The following is a 17,185-nucleotide window of genomic DNA, read 5'->3' as shown; positions in this document are numbered from 1 at the left end:
TAAAATTGAGGAGCTAAACAAACAAGTCCAGGAGCTATTGAAGAAGGGTTTGATTTGAGAGAGCCCGAGTCCATGTGCAGTACTAGCACCAAAGAAGGATGGAGAATGGAGAATGTGCATAGACTCTCGAGCTATAAACAGAATAACTATCAAGTATCGATTTCCTTTGCCAAGAATGGATGATCTTATGGACTGCTTGAGTGGAGCTCAATACTTCACAAAGATAGATCTCAAGAGTGGCTATCATCAGATATGGATACAAGAGGGAGATGAGTGGAAGACTACATTCAAGACCAAGGAGGGTCTATATGAGTGGTTAGTCATGCCCTTTGAACTAACCAATGCGCCAAGCACCTTCATGTGGCTTATGAATGAGGTACTAAAGAAATTCTTGGAAAATTTGTTATTGTCTATTTGGATGATATTTTAATTTTTAGAAAGACTTTGGATGAAAATTTATTGCACATTCATAGCATCCTTGAAAGGTTGAGGGAAGAGAAATTGTTGACTAATTTGAAGAAGTGTAGCTTTGTAAAAAAAGAGTTAGTCTACTTGGGGTTTGTTGTATCATCTAAAGGTCTCAAAATGGATCTAGAGAAGGTAAAAGCCATAATGGAATGGACTACTCCAAGGTTTGCTATTGAGGTGAGATCATTTCATGGTCTAGTTAGTTTCTACAAGAAGTTCATTAAAAATTTCAGTGGCATATGTGCACCCCTAACTGAAACAATAAGGGGTGATAGGAAAGAGTTCAAGTGGACTACAACAACTGCAAAGAGTTTTGAATTGTTGAAGAAGAAAGTGACAGAACAACCTATGTTTGCACTTCTTGATTTCAATGAAGTGTTCCAGGTAGATTGTGATGCTAGTGGCAGTGCTATTGGGGCTATATTGAGCCAAGAAGGTAAGCCTATTGCATATTTTAGTAAAAAATTGAATAATGCAAAGAAGAAGTATTCTATTTATGATTAGGAGTTTTATGCAATCATTTAGGCCTTAAAGAAATGGAGGCATTATTTATTTCCAAGAGAATTTGTCTTGTATACTGATCACCAGGCATTGCAGTACCTAAATAGCCAAGGTAAATTGAATCAGAGACATATGAAGTGGGTAAAGTTCATGTAGAGCTATACATTTGTGTTGAAACATAGAAGTGGAAGGTCTAATAGGGTTACAAATGGATTGAGTAGGAGACAGTTGTTGCTTATAGTAATGTAGGTTGAAGTGCTTGGGTTTGATGAACTCAAGAATCTGTACTTGGAGAATCCTAACTTTACTGAAGTGTGGAAGGCTTGTAAAGAACCTGTTACTGTAGATAGAACTAGATGGCTAGATTACTTGATTTAGGATGGTATGTTGTTCAAGGGTAGTCAATTATGCATTCCAAGGAGTTCCATGAGGGAGAATTTGATCAAGGAGAAACATAGTGGAGGGATGGCAAGACACTTGGTCAAGATAAGACCATTTCCATTCTTAGAGAACATTATTTTTGGCCTCAAGTGTCGCACGATGTGAAGAAGTTTGTACAAAGTTGTTAAGTATGTCAAACAACCAAAGGATTTAGTCACAATATTAGACTCTATCAATTGTTGCTTGTTCCATCAAAGCCTTGGGAGGACATAAGTATGGATTTTGTTCTTGGATTGTCAAGGACACAAAGTGGTAATGACTCAGTATTTGTGGTGGTTGATATGTTCTCCAAGATGGCACATTTCATTCCATGCCACAAGACTCATGATGTTGTACATATTGCAAATTTGTTTTTCAGAGAGGCGGTGAGACTACATGGTCTCCCAAAGAGTATTGTTTCCAACAAAGATACTAAATTTGTGGGATATTTCTGGAGGACTTTATGGAAGAAGTTGAGGATAGAATTGAGGTTCAGTTCTACACGTCATCTACAATCTGACGAATAGACCAAAGTGGTAAATAGAAGTCTAGGCAATTTGTTGAGGTGTTTAGTGGGAGATAAGCTCAAGGGATGGGATTTGATTCTACCACAAGCAGAATTTGCTTAGGATAATTCCATAAATAAGAGTACTAGTAGATCACCATTCCAAATTGTGTATGGAAGTAGCCCAAGGACTGCACCAGAATTAAGGAAGATGGAGCATAGGGAGAGGACAAGTGTCGAGGCAGAAGATTTTTTTGAACATGTCAAGAGCCTACATGAGGAGGTCCATGCACACATTACAAAGATGAATCAACAGTATAAAGCTAGGGAAGATCAAAGGAGGAGACATAAGGATTTCCAAGTAGGGGATTTGGTTATGGTATACTTACAAAAGGAACAGTTTCTAGTGGGTACTTACAACAAGCTGAAGATGAAGAAATTTGGCCCCTGCAATATTTTGAAGAAACATGACTCGAGAAATGCATATGAGGTGGAGTCGCCAGATGGGATTCACATTTCTCCTATCTTCAACATTTCATACTTAACAAAATATCATAATGATAGTGCAGATGAGGGGTTGATGCTGGAGCCATGTCCAATCCCTACTTCTAAGGAGGAGATAGAAGAGATTTTGGATAATCGTGTGGGTAGGAGTACAAAAAATAGGTAGTATGAAGAGTACCTGGTGAAGTGGAAAGGACGACCAACAAAGGACTCAACTTGGATATCAGCAACAGAGGTTGCCCATTTGGGTTTTCCTCTACCATAAAGTGACAAGGTCACTTTTCAATCTACCCTAGGTGTCTAATGTAGGAGCATCCAATGGTGTAAGGGCAATCCTGTGTCACCCAAAAATATGCTTAGAGATAACTTCTATTTAATGTGTTTTTATTTCTAGATACCCATTTGGGTCAAATAAAGGTTCCAACTCTCACAATTCCACTATTAGTTTTCTAGGTTAGAGTTCTTAAGCACCTTGGGATACGAGTAACTGTAGAAAAAGGGTTATTTTGTAATTAAGTTAAAATTATGATGAGTTAGAGGGTTTCAGTTGGAGGGATAATTATATTTGTAATTTAAGTGCTTCAAAAAAAGAATCAGGTCAAAAGGCTTTACGATTAGAAAGTTATTACAATTTTAATTTTCCTAGAGACCTCCTAAGAGCGCTTCAAAGTTAGATTTGGGGCACTAAATGGCCATGTACGAGGTTGAAAAACGGGGGACAAAAAAGCTCCTCCATAAGGTTGTAGAGTGCTTCAAGAGCTTTCTAAAAATGTAAACGGTTTGTTAATCGAAGTCCTAGTTCAAAAGTTATGCCTCTCGAAAGTTGCACTACAATTTTTAGATTCTTCTAATTTTACAATGACTTCTAACGAGATTTTTCTAACCTTCTGTTTTGTTGGTGGATGCCAACTAACATATTCTAGAATGTATTGCTAACCATAAATGAATTGGGGTCTATTTAAGAACATTTCTGGCATTGTAAAGGTAGTTCTTAGTGGAGTTAGAGAGAAGGTATTGTGTGGAGGATTTCTTTCTCCAGAATCATACTATTGTAAGCCCATAGGGAATTTTTTTCATTGATAATAATATTTCCTTTTTCTTGTGTGTTCATTTTGGTCTTTGGTTGTATCTCAATCAGAATGAAACTAAGAAGATTCTTGTTCATTATATTCCTTTCTTTGAAACTATACATTTAGATGCATGTAAAAAAATGCATAAAACCACTAAATGGATTAGAACTAGCTATATTAGCTTAACTACTATTGTTCATACAAGAGAGAAAAACATATTGAAGAATGTGGTGGAATCACAGTTTTGGATCCAACAATGTGGTCTCACAGACTAACTGGAACCAACCCTTATAAAGAATGAGAAAGAGAAAAATATAGGAGAGGAATGAAATCCTGGATCTCATCTAGAAGTGACATCTATCCACTTGAATCTTCATTCCCTGCTATCGTAAAACATCTCTCATCTTTCTACCCATGAAATCTGATATAATTTTCATCTTTATTCTATAACAAACTTGGAAATATCTCTTATGAATGATGAAAACTCTTGTGTTGCCCAAATATCTAAAATGCATCATGAAATATTGATAATACCTTGATTAAACTGACTTGAGGTGACAAAATTTTCCCCTAACTACATTTTTACTGCCTTTTACACACATTTAGTTCACCATCTTGCTAGAAATCAAATATGAACTTCAATACCTAAATGTGGTAACTGAGTATCTGGGACAAAATGTTGTATAACTTGAGAAGATGGCTTCCTGTGCAAAAAAAGCTCCAAAAATGGAAAATTCTTTCTATCGTGATTCTGGCGATATATAATATTGCTATATTCTCTTATCAGAAATGCCCCGAATCCCATTTTGAAAATCCAACTCCTATCATGGCTCTGTGATTGAATTTCATTTCTCAAAAATTTAATTTTTCTAAGGTTAAAACTTTAGCTTACATCCTTTTTTATTAAAAAAACTTTGCACATGAATTTCTAGAAAATAATAAAATATTGAATTTCTACATTTTTGGAATTTTTCATCATTTTCCCTCTAAGTCAAACCTATTTGACCTTTTGTGACATGTGTCACATTTTAATTGGCCCTCCTGCCACATAGTCATCTGACACTGGGTGCCACATGACACCCTTTTATTGGTCCCTGAATCCATTGTCATGTGTCAACATCTTATTGGGCTTCTTGATTGCCTCATCATTGCTACATCATCATCTATTTGGCACCTGCCACCTCACCACCATGTGGTGTCTTATTACTAGTTAGACCTCTACTCCTACCATGTCAACATCAACCAGTGCCTGTTGTCATGTGGTTGGTAGGCACTTCCCCACATGAGTTAAACTTCACACATCTTTGTAATGCGAGAATGCATCTTGCTACCACGTGTCCCACTGTGCCATGTTGGCACCTTAGTCTTCATGCCATGCTTGAAGATCCTGGACACATGTCATCTCCTAGTTTTTCCATCGAATTGCCAATTGTCATGATCTCATTCGTCTGTCAGATCCATGCATATGCCACATCATCCTTTATCTGCATATTTTTGGTCAAAATTTGACTATGGTGTGATCCAACTGTCATTCACAGTGGGGTCCTCGTATGAGGTTGCACTTTAAAAGCACTTGCCTTTCAAGACAAGTCATGTAGTGTGTAATGTGGTATTTAAAAAAAAAAATAACTTCCATGGCATGAATGTGGGATTAAGACGTTGAAGACATGTTCCAACTTCACACTTCTCCATCATAGCTCACACAACTTCTCTCTCATTATTTCATGGGAAAGCTTGTAGAATGTCACTTATCTAGGCAATCTTTCGTGTATGTGTTTCACATAGATAGACCATATTTCATGAAGGTTTGTGTTGACCAAATTGGTGAGCTCATTTCTAGCTTCACCATGGACTGCACTTGTGATGGTGTCTTGTCGTGGAATTTTTCCTTCAGTGTCATCAACATTGTTATAGATCCCCATTGCCATGAACTCTCTTTCCCCTTCTTATCGTGGGCTATAGGCATCTTCCTCCTCATGTGGAGTTCTTTTCTTTGCTCCATTCTGATCCTAGATGCTAAGTACCCACTGCTACCATGGATGCTCCTTTCTCATCTTCACCCCTATCATGAGATGAGTGTGTTCCTCTTTGTTACCCATGTGGGGTTCCTCTTCGTTATGCATGGGTGTCTTGCTCATAAAACCAGCCACTAGTGTCATTACATCCTTGTAGCAAACTTGCATGTTCCAGCTAATTGTGGGGCATATGGAAGAGCACTTTGATCTCCACTAATGTGATTTGGGTACCATCTATCATGGTGAGTGATCTTGACATGCAGGGAGCCCAACAACACCTTCAAATTAGGCACCATTTCAGCCATCTCAACAGATTATGTCTGCTTCATACGTTCTCAAGCTTTGCAAAAACAAAATACACATGTTGCCTCTGCCATGATTCAAGAAGGTAGACTTCTTGTAGAATCCTTCCACGACCTTTTTAAAAAAAAATCTTCCATTCAATCACATTAGACATGTGACAAATAGGAACCATATAAATTTCAAAGGTCACCTTTCCTATTTATTTAATTCTCCAAGGATCAAATCCATCATTCCAATTATTTGATTGGCAAACACCATAGAACTGAAAAATGAGATAATTGATATTGGACTAGAAATTGAATATATGACACTCTAAATCTCCTTGATGCATTCAAATTCCTTCGATGAAGTTGCTAGAGCTTCACTTGGACTAGGAGGAGTTTTAAATTTCATTCTTATGGGAAGAAACATTTATAGGGCAACTTCAAAACATATGGATCTTAGGATTTCCCTTTATTTCTCACTGTGTATAATCTCTACATAAGACTATGATATCGAATGATAACATATATAGAGAAACCAAAACCACCTCAATGGTCAAAAATCATAACTTCTATAGGCATAACCAACACCCATGATATCCTGTCAATATGATGAAATTAGTTAGACTCCAAAGTGGGTCTGGCTAAAAATAATTTTCATTTTCAAGCAACTGACATCTCAAACTAATCTAAAGAGCATCTGGTATTGATCAAAATTGAACACGATAACTAAACCATCATTTACAACTCATTTCACCTCTTATCTGCAACTTTTCAATTTTTTGCAAAGGGGTCCTTTGACTGGCTCTAAAAATTGAGCAAAACACCCAATCGGCTCTAAAAATAGAGATATTGAGTCTTTTCTCCACATTCTCTTACATTGTTGAATGTCACCTTATGACGAATTTAGGGTCAAAAGATATTGACCATCCAAGTTGCCTTCTCAGAACTTCCTATAGGAAAACATATTAGAAAATCATAAATTGTGTTTGCAATTAGTTTTGAAAATAGGGCAAGCTGACTCTTAGGGGCACGAAAGCTAGGGAATTGGTTCATTGTCACAAGGGGAGTATAAATCTAGGATTTGGGCTCATGACAAATAACAAGACGATAATGGAAAGTGGTCAAAGTGGGCTAGTTAGATTTGTAAAACTGGAAACACTGGCAAAAAGGTAGTTTTTGCAAGCGGAATGAAACTAAGAAAGTGTGCAGATAGATTCGTCAAGACTTACAAACTAGCACACTTAAATTATTTTCATAGTAGAGCTATACAATCCATTCGATCTCACCTATCATGGATTCAGAGTTATGACATCATGAATAGGGGTACTAATCAATCTGTATTTTATGACACTAGTAAAACTTTACAAATTGCATTTGGAATCACGTTTAAAAACTGATCAAATGGATTTGTCATTAGCTCAAAATTGGAACATAACAAGTCTCTGATCTCTAGAATGCAATGCAAAAGGAATTTTTGCATTTCATTCAACTAGGCCAAAGTTATAATAAGTCAAATATGGCATCTTAGAATTCTAAACAATTTACATCAGCATGACAACAATAAATGACCGACTTCAAGGGATTCAAAACCTAGTCAAAACATGTCAAAATGACTCAAAATCTAAAATATAGGTTATCTAATATGGATATAAACACTCCCAAAGCAAGGAGTCATGAAACATTACTAGGTGTGAGATATTCAATTGCAAACTAGGCCTCCTATCATTGTTTGACACCTGGGCAAAAATGCAAATTTGGACATTGCTCAAAATGGAACCTCACAAAATGACTCAAAATGGAAATTTATCTTCATGGGATGAGTGAATATGTTGAATGCAAGGTGTTAGAAACATTAAACACCTCTTAGGCCTCAAAAGGACAGCCGAGTACACATGCATTAAAAGTGCTTTTAGGGTTTGATTTTTAGGATGGTGCTCAAAATCAGGGCTTCAATTTTGAGTCCCAACACCATAAGATGGGCTTGGACTCTATTTTGTGGAGCGGGTGGCCCCATTATTATTTTTTAAGGGGGGCTAAAGGTTTATTTGTAATTTTTCCTATATAATAGGAGTTTTGACTTTTTAGCACTCTCAATTCAAGTAGGTGGAAATGGGGTGGGGTTGGAAATAGCCCCACCACCTTAGGGAAGAATTATGTCATTTTTCAACAACTTACTATTCATTTTTCCACCAAAATGAAATAATCCCACCAAATTTTTTATGAAGAAACATAATTTTTATTTTTAAAATTCATGAGACAACCAACTTCCTTGAATTTAGGAGCTATTTTTTCTGAAATAGATTCACACATAAATCCATGGGACTGCTTCCCTTTCCAAATATTCCTACAAAATCTCAGCAACACCCACTCTATTTTTAAGGAAGTGGGAGACCATAGAACCCCAACCTTAGTTTTTAGTTTATTAGGTAGTTTCTATTTATGTCTTTAGTTCACAATTGTTTCTTTTGTAAACATTATCTTTGTAAATCCATATAACAAACTTTCATCTCAACAACATGGATTTACCATAACATGGTATTAGAGAAAATTCTTGGGCTCTTTAAAAAAAACTTATTTCTTTTTGAATTGTTAGTTCATAATTTTTGAAATATTTTCTTGAGTATGTTCAAAATTCACATTATTTTTATGGTATCAGAGCAAGTCAATGGGATTTCATAAAATAGGAAAATTTTTTAAGAAAAAATTGAGCCTCTTCTAATTTGGAAAATTTTCTAGAAATTTGTTTTTCAATTTTTAGAAATAAAAACCATTAGAGGTATTTTATGAAACTTTTGTGGCTCATCTTTGGGGATTTTTGCTAGAAATTGCAAGCCTAGTTAAGTGTTTTGATCTCATGATTTCTTGGTTGCAACAAAAACCTATAATTTTTTAGGTTGCATGTACTTGCATGTGTTGGTTTACCATGCACAATCTTGTGTTTTACCACCCTTAAAAAATTTCTAATGGGTTTTCATAATTTTTCCCCTTAAAAAATTTCTTATGGATTTTTATAATTTTTCCCTTAAAAATTTATGATTCTGTAATTCGCAAAATTGCATGATATTCCTTTCTGTGTTTATCATTTTTTCCTCAAAGATTAGGTGGTGGGTTTTACCATTTTTCTTATAAAAATTGAAGCTTTGTATTGTCTAGTTTTGATTGAGTTTTCACCTCAAAAATCATGGTAGATTTTGATCAATTTTTCACCTAAAAAACCATGTTCATTTTTTTGGTTTTTCTCCTTAAAAAATTGTGATTTTTACAATTGATTGTGGGGGCATCATGCTCATCTGTGAAGTTTGGAGGGTTTGCCAGTTTTTCCTCAATATTGTGCTAGCTATTCTCAATGTTTATCTCTATCTCTACGGAAGAATAGCTTTGTTATGCAACATCAGGGTGGATGTTTTGTGACGATTTCTGATAAGATGTTTTGTTGATTTTGAGAGGGTTTGTGATAGACTCATCTCAATGGCAGAGTTAGTGACAAGCTCTTGTCTTTTGTTTTTCTGAAGAAGGGGGTCCACTCTTCTCTATTATTTTATGGGCCAAGTTTGGCTTCTTGGTCACTAACATTTTGGATATCATGGGAGGGTCTCAACAACAATAAAATGCTTTGAAGAATTTGTGACCAAAAGACATCAGTTAGATAATGAACATTAAGGGAGAGTATTAGAATATTATAATATTTCTTTAATGGTCATCTTAGTCAGTCTTTAGTTTATTAGGTAATTTTATTTTCATCTTTAGTTCATGATTATATTTCTAGAAACATTTTCTTTGTAAACCTATATAAGGAACTTTCATCCCTTTTGTAAAATACAACTATAAAAACAACAATATCAATTTACTATAATATTAATAAAGTTTATTATTACTAGCATTCAAATTGTACAATTAATCAGAATCAAATTTTTCCTAGAAATATAAGCAACTCGGGTAAAAGACCTAGTAGCCATCTAACTAACTTTGCGCACCTAGAACTCTTAAATTGTATGTCAAATTTTGCCAATTTTTTTGGTATACCTCTGTAGGTGAGTGAAGAGCTTAAGGCTAAAGCTTTAACTTTTGGGTCATGGATTTCTCTATTAGAGTCATGGAGTGAAAAGTGGTCAAAAAGTGTCAATTCAAATTCGAAACAATCCCCGACACCCGCCATGTTCATGTGACAATAGTCGCTCACCCAAATAAGACTAATACTTGTGGTTAAATGTTCCTTGAGTGGTTATGAAATCTCCCAAGAGTGGTACATAAATTGGTCAATCACAAATTTTAAAAAGTAAAAAATGATAGACTATTAGTACACATGATCTGCTATTAGTACACATGTTTTTATTTATTTTTAAATAATAATTACAAATATCTATGACAAAACTATCACAATTATTGTACTCTACCATTTTATCTAAAGAATTTGAAGGGGGAAAGAGGAAAGATAATACTTTTGCTCATTGGGAGCTCATAAATGATTGAGAGACTTTGGCGCATGTTTAGTACAAGATTTGGTTCAATGAAGGGACAAACTCAATAAATAGATGGTCGTTGCAGATCCAGAATCTAGTTCAATCTACACCATTTGTTTGTTGTGGGAAGAAAGAATTATATCTGTCAGTACGGTAGATCAAACTTATTCCGAGTCCACTTATAATTCCAAATATTCTTGGCTCTTCTTCATCTCCTTCTTCTTTCAAAGCCATGGAAAAGAATATTGCATTAATTTGACAAAGAAACTACTTTAAGTGTTCAATCCGGTTCACCACTAGATTGCCATAATCTACTATTTGGAAGTATTCCCTATAGAGGAGTGAGAGTGCTTTCTTTTGGCATTTATACCACTATTGGTTTATCATTTTGTCAAGAGAAATACAGAGGTGGAAAGCAAAATAAGGGTTGATGTGAACACACGATGTGAAGTGACAATGTGATGGGTATTGATGAGTGGCACATTTAAAGTGTTTGTACTTTGCTATTTGCTACGCTTAACTGGGTTGTTAGAACATCGCATAGTTTTGAAGGAAATGGGTAAAACCACTGCAACTTTTGTGGATAGAATATGGAGTCCTAAGACTTTCTCTATCCGAAATGTTAGAGGTAGGACTGGTAATGTCCAGACCATTAATGAATTTCTTTAAGAGGAAGGAACGCATACGCTATCAAACATGTCAGGGATGATATAGGCCATGCAACTGGCAAAAAGCACGGTCAAACAGTTCTTAGTAACATGCACACTGCCAAGGAGAAGGCATGGCTAAGGACAATTGAACCCGTTTAGTTTCTATTTCTAGGAAGTGATCTCACAACCTCTAATTTGTAGGATACCTCTTGCTTAAACTAATATGATCTTAGACCATGTTACACCTAGGATATGTGGTCATAGAGGATAAAGTGGGGAGAGGAATTCATTATTGTCTAGGCATCCATAGAATATTTGAATTACTTATAGGGATATAACTCTTGGTTTTCCACTTTCCTCCACCTTCATTACAATTATAAGAATACAACTCTTGGTTCTCTACCCCACCTTACTACAATTGTATTATTTTATATGTTCTTTCAATATTTCTTCTGATTGAATGAAATATTTTCTCAGCTTCCATCATTCAATTTCTTTACATTTCTAGTGCTCCTCTATGCCATTACTCCTTTTATACTCCTTTAACTTTAGTGTCACTTGTATGCATATTACTCTAGGTCCAACATGAATATTATTCCAACTAAAATAGGGATACAATTTCAACATTAACATTAGTGCTAAAATATCAGTTTGTCCATTTTAGATATTTTAACCTTAGTTTTTGAACATGACATTTAAATGGTCCTTCTAATCTACTACAACTTCTCTAATAGGTATTAATTAGGATGTTGGGAACTAATAGATATTATTTTTGCACATAAAGATTGATTAAAAATTATATTTTCCTTAGTCATATTATAGAAGAAATCATTCATATAATGCCACATAAGGTGATTAGTGATACATGCATTGATACAAATGTTTTTAGATTAAGGTAAAAATAGGTTTTGAGGCGACCCAAAACCCCTTTATATCATAGACACAAAAGATATTCAAAGAAATCTCAAACATCACAAAGGGATCCAAACAAAGGTTATACAGAGACCAGATACCCCAAGTAAGATCTCAAAACCAAATGCAAGCTGCCACAGAAAAACACTATATGTCTAGTAGCACCAGCAAAAAAAAAATCCAGAAAAGAAACCAATAGGAACTCTTAACCGGCAAAACAACAAGGGAACTAAGAATTCCCTTTCACTCTCTTTTTGTGGGAGCACAAATTCATATCAAATTGAGGAAGGGCATGTTTAGATCCTTTCCTTGGAATAGGCATCCACCTCTCCTCCACCATCACAACCTTAGATTGCCAAACTTGAGAATCCAAAATAGAGGAAAACTAGTCCATCTTTTGACAAGGACCAGTTGTCATCACTTCTACCAAAAGACTAGAGCCAATACCATCAGTTTTATTACCAGTTCTAATAGCAGTAGAAGTACAAGCATCGAAGCCAAAAGTGCCAAAACCAAAACCAGAAGAAGAAACATTACTAGATTGCCTACAAATATACAATGAGAAAATCCAATAATCGTAGTGCAAGACATCTTATCTTGTCTAGAATTAGTGGTCTCAACACCAAAACCACTAGATTTACCTCGACTAGAGTCTACACCAAGAACACTAGGTTTAACACCTTGACCAGAAATAATAGTCTCATTCTCCTTCTAAAAGGATCCAAGACTACCAATAGACAAAGGACCAAACCCATTAGAAACTCAAGCATCCATCCTAGAATCAAAAGCTTTCACCATCTAAGAAGGACCAAAAGGAATAGCTTCCAATAAAGAGGATGGAGCCCCCAAATCTTCAGATCCAAAAACCTCATCCACTGAATCAAAAATTTTGACTACGAAATAATGATGTTGCAATGCATCCTTCCACCAAGAGGAGGGTCATTTATTTATGGATTTTCCAATGTCACACTTAGCAATAACATGTCCAGTATTGAAACATTTTTTACACATAAAAGAGAGGCCCTCATAATCTAGCGACTAAGTCAAAGAACACTTTGAATATTTAAAATAATCTCAACTAGGAGACTCTTTGAAACATCAATATCCACTAGAATCCTAGCATAAGTGGAATGGAAACACTCAAAATATTGGGAGTCAACAAAATGAAAATCCCCTAAAGCCTTACAAATATCCTTAAAAATAAAATCCACCCAAAAATGAAGAGTAAGATTTGGAAGCCTTAGCCAAGTTGGGATTTTGTAGAAAGACTCAAAAGGAAAGAAATTCTCCCAAGAAAAGACCTGATCACAAAGAATGGCCTTCTTATACTTAGAATTGTCAAAAGAAAGAATGAATAAACCTTTGACCAAAGTGAACGTCTCAATAGTAGTTGTAATATATGGATCCTAATGCTTCAAAATCCATGCATGGAGCTATGAGAGAGTTTTCCAAAAACCCTTAAAGCAAAAAATAATAGAATCCTTGGAGAGAACCCTAGTACGTTCCTCAATTTCTACAAGTGACTCATCCCCCAGATTAAGAGATATTGGCTTGTAGGTGGGAATTGGAAGATAGATAAAAGGTTTAGTGGCCTTTTCCAAACCCCCCCCCCTTGCATGAGAATTGGGAATATGAAGACCCTTTCTTAACATTTGTTGCATTGGTAGCCATCGCATCATTGCCATAAAGCTTAGCACTAAGGCCAATGCCCTTGCTAGATTCAGAAGCCACATAACTAAAGCTAGCACCCAATGCACCATTAACAGAAACCTTGGCACCAACACCAATGCCCTTCCTAGATCTAGAATCCATCACACTAGTCTTGATCACACCACCAAAATCAACAACTACCACACCATTGCTAGAAACCCTAGCACCAACAGAAGCATCCTTGCTAGATTATGAACTAGAATCAAAAATCACAATACCAGAACTAGAGCCAAAAACCACCTCACCATTACTAGAAACCTTGGCACCAACACCAACACCCTTGCTAGATATAGAAGCCATAGTACCAAAGCCAACGCCCAACTCACCATTTCTAGAAACCCTAGCACTAGCACTAGCACCCTTGCTAGATTCAGAAGCCATCACACCAGTCTTGATCACACCACCAGAACCAGATACCACCACACCATTGGTAGAAAACTTGACTCCATTGTTATTGCTTTCGCAACTAGCACCCTTGCTAGATTTAAAAGCCATCACACTAGTCTTGATCATACCACTAGAACCAGCTACCACCAAACCATTGCTAGAAACCCTAGCACCATTATTACTACTTCTGCAACCAACACCCTTACTAGATTCAAAAGCCATCACACTAGTCCTAATCACACCACAAGAACCAGTTACCACCACACCATTGCTAGAAACCCTAGCACCATTGTTACTGCTTCTATAACTAGTGCCCTCGCTAGATTCAGAAGCCATCACACCAGTCCTGATCACACCACCAAAACTAGCTACCACTATACCATTGCTAGAAACCCTAGTACCATTGTTACTACTTTTGCAACTAGTGCCCTTGCCAGATTCAAAAGTCATCACACTAGTCCTAATCACACCACCAAAATTAGCTACCATCGCACCATTTCCAAAAATCCTAGCACCATTATTACTACTTTTGTAACCAATTCCCTTGCTATATAATTGGGTTTCATAACCTAAAATGATGACTAAATCGACTTACCTACATGTGTATTCTTACTTTTGCCATGCAAATTTCTCTCACCATTTAAAGAGTTGAACTATAGAAAGTTAGGGTGCATAGCTACTCTTTCTTTCTAACTGAAACAAATCATATAATAAATTAACATTTTATCTTGCAAATAGATTCCTCTACTTTTCGACTCTCAAATTTTCAATAGTCTCTTATCAAAATAGGTGAGTTTCAATTCATGGAAAATTATTAGAAGATACTATATACATTTTGGGTAAAATTTAAAGGGACCTTTTACATTTATATTTATAAAGTTCATACAAAATCTTGGAGCTATTAAAACAAATGTTGAGAACACTAGCTTCTACAAGTTCTCAACTAAAAGTCTAGTATTTCTTACTCTTACAAAAATTACGAGATCACCTATTTGTAAAAGGCCATTAATATTTTTAGTTGCACCTATTATAAATAGTTACATAAATCTTACATTGAACCCATGCTCTCTAATGATAACTCATTGTGTCAGCAAATAATTGTAGGGGGAGTGGGGTGGGGGGTAGAGAGGTCAAAGGGTTGGGTGTGGGTATTTGAATGCACACATGTGACTTGCATATAGATGAATAAATCCTATGGGCATCACAAAAGTAAATAAAGTGAGGGAGAATCTAGAAGAGTATGTTATTCACAATTTTTTATGGAAATAAATGTGACATTTTGTTCTTATTGACCATTTCCTAGGAAGGTTTTGAGACACTTCTCTTCCTCAAATAATGCCTTAATCTATTTTATTTTAATGGCTAATAGATATTTTTTCTTCTTAGGATTTTTTTACAAGTATCAAATTTTTTTCTTTGATAAGATTAGGTGGGAGAATATTTTCTTTTGGTTTTTGAATAGTGGTTTCAACCTAGTCATTTTTAATTCTTAAAAATGAGAAAAATATGTTGAATTTTCCCATGAATAAGAAGCTATTCATATGATGTTAGTATTATAAGGCATTGTTTGGGGTGGGGCAAAGGTGAATCAATACAACCATAGATATGAAAACACTATTAATTAACTTCAAAATAAACCAACATGGAATTCAAATTATAACATAGAAGAAAAGTAAATAAAAAATCCACAATGTGAAATCTATGATCATAAATACTTTTTTATTGTGGAAACCCTTGGTAAGAGGGAAAAACAACCACTAGAATCACTACTACTAACAAGGAAAAAACAACCACTAGAATCACTACTGCAACAATATAATATTTTCCCTATTAGGGGCATTACAACACCCTATTAGGGCATACCCAGTTAAGAGTATCTATAGCCCCATTAAACACTATTACAAAAAGGCCTTAAGTTAAGGGATTGAATACTCCTTCTGAGAGTCATATGTTTAGGGGACTTAATATTTAGACCTATTAGGATCCTTCACACATTGTTAGGAGTGACCTTGTAGAGGGATTAAATTTACACACCTATTAGGATTCAACAACTGACAATGATCTAAAATTAGCACTCTATTGCTTGATAGATCCAATGCTCATTTACATAATGTAATGCTCTAAAATTATTTTATGACACTCCAACACCTCTTGCCCAACTTTCCAAATCACATTCATGCATCACACCTCATTACATTTCAATTTTCATCTCCTTTTATAGAGCTCTTTGCATGTTAGTGGAAAACCTCAACATATTACCAAAAGTAAGATTCTAAAATAATTCAATCATGTGATTGAGCATATTAATTCATCATTTTAAATTCTTCTATTTTTATCTCAAATAATTTAATAAGAATATAAGTCATCCTTTTGACTTTTTCTCCATCGGTTTATCGATTCTATCCAACTTACTATGTTTGTACCTTATTTTAACTAATAACAATCCAATTCTCTTCCTCGTATCTTTGGATGTACTACAAACTAATTGATGTGACTTCAAACAAAGGTTTACATGATATTGACAATGATTGCACATGAACTTCCTAACCTAAAAAATCCAAAATCTCAATTGTTGATCATCTATTCTACCAGTAATTGTCTTGTCACTAGTGCACTAAACACATAGCAATTCTATATGTTTCATCTAATCCTCTATTATTATGACTAATCCATCACTTCTACTCTACTTTATCTGGTAATGACATCCCCACTTTGATACTTCATGCTATATGAATCAAACATCTTTTTCATTAAGCCAATAATCTCTCCCTTTAGCATTGATTGAAACACTTAGTGAAAATGTGACTAAGTGTCAATACTTGGAAAAATGTGTTCTAATAAAAAATAAAAATTAACTTCCCCTTAGTTGATGAAAAACTATACTTGATTCCCATTTTGACATCTCACTCATAACTCCCCCTTTGGATATATTTTAATTTTTTATTTACTACTGACTCCCCCTTTAACAACAATGATAGAAGTATACAAAATGATACAAAAACAAACAATGTATTACTAGTATGCACATATATTATGTTAAATACATAAGCAAAAATGGTCTTAAAGACTCGAAGATCATTCTACCATATCTTATGTAGATTTTTTATGATTACAATCTAACCATGTAGCAAATATGATAACTCTTCTAGTGTATCCACAATACTCATATTCGTTGGGGCTAAAACAACTTCTTCCTCCTTTATGAATTTTTCAATAGGTCCATGTTGGGAATTGGATTACTCTATATCTCTAGCACTATATTAAAAAAATTACAATCAATTTATGTAACTCCTCTT

This window comes from Cupressus sempervirens, chromosome 9 (genome assembly GCF_028749045.1).
Source record: "Cupressus sempervirens isolate cs-2001-9-10 chromosome 9, ASM2874904v1, whole genome shotgun sequence".
In the NCBI taxonomy this organism is placed as follows: domain Eukaryota; kingdom Viridiplantae; phylum Streptophyta; class Pinopsida; order Cupressales; family Cupressaceae; genus Cupressus; species Cupressus sempervirens.
This window is presented reverse-complemented; position numbering follows the sequence as displayed.